This window comes from Rhinolophus hipposideros, assembly GCF_964194185.1.
Source record: "Rhinolophus hipposideros genome assembly, chromosome: 1".
NCBI classification, from domain to species: Eukaryota; Metazoa; Chordata; class Mammalia; order Chiroptera; family Rhinolophidae; genus Rhinolophus; species Rhinolophus hipposideros.
The window spans coordinates 17831881-17833384 of NC_138047.1; positions in this window are offsets into that span (position 1 = coordinate 17831881).

Sequence of the window (1504 nt, forward strand, 5' to 3'; positions counted from 1 at the left end):
CATGGATGGATCTTGAGATTATTATGCTAAACAAAATAAGTCACACAGAAAAAGTTGAGAACCATATATATGTGGGATATAAAACTGAAAGGAACAAAGGAAATAGACAAAGAAATAAAAACTCATAGACATAGACAATGGCTTAGTGGTTACCAGAGGGTAAAGAAGGAGGCGGGTGGTAGATGAGGGTAAATGGGATCGAATATATAGTGATGGAAGGAGAACTGACTCTGGGTGGTGAACACACAATGTGATATATAGATGATGTATTACAGAGTTGTATTTTGGAAACCTATGTAATTTTACTAACCATTGTCACCCCAAAACATTTTAATAAAAAAGAAAAGAATCTCAGTGTGGGCACTCTAAACATTTTTGAGGAATATCATCTTCCAATACATCCACCTTTGGAGAGGTGCTTATGGCTTAATGGCTTATAAATCCCAATGGGAAGAGGTTCAAGAATTATACTCCAATGGTTTTATTGGTGTACTGCTATATTCCACTGTATTTCTAAAATGCTTAGAACACTGCCTGGCTCATAGTAGTAGGAGCTCAATAAATTTCACCTCCAAAAATATTCATTGAATGAATTAAGCACCTATTACATGCCAGGCATTGTTCTAAAATAACAGCTCAGGAACACTTGGTATGAGTTATGTATTATGGAAATCTGATGCTGATAAATTCTACTAAAACATTTTTTGCCATAATTGGATATTGAAATAGTATCTGGTAACACAGTCTACAGGATCTCTTTTTTAAAAAGCTCTTTCAAGTTTATTTGCTTCAACCCTCTTTGTTCAACGTAACAGCCTTAAAAAATTAAAAACTAAAAAAAAGGCAAACTCATAGAAACAGGGAGTAGAAAAGTAGTTGCCAGGGGCTGGCGGATGGGAGGAATAAGGAGCGGTTGGTTAAAAGTACAAACTTTCAGCTGCAAGATGAATAGGTCTGAGAATCTAATGTATTATAAAATATGATGACCATAGTTGCAAACACTCTATTATACAATTGACATTTGCTAAAAGAGTAGAATTAAAATGTTCTCACCAAAAAAAAAAAAAAAAAACCAGAGAAACAAATACGTAAGAGTATGTGAGATGATGGATGTTTTAATTAGCTAGATGGAGGGATTCTTTTACAGTGCAGATGTATATCAACTCACCACAAAGTACACTTTAAATATCTTACAATTTTGTATGTCAGTTTTACCTCAATGGAGCTGAACTTGAAAAAACAAATAAACAAGAAAACAAAACAGCCTGATTTTTGGACCCATCACCATTGAGTTCAACTTCCTCAATTATCATCTGCTTACCCTTCCACACCAATGATTGCTACTTATGATGTTACCTCTTTTGTTGGAAATATCAAAAGTCCTCTCAAAACAAAATACAGTGGTACCTCAGTATTCCAAAGTATTCCATTCCAGAAGACCATTCGAGTTCTGAAACGTTGGAAAACGGCCGACAGCTAAGCCTCAGCATCTTGCACGCAGTGG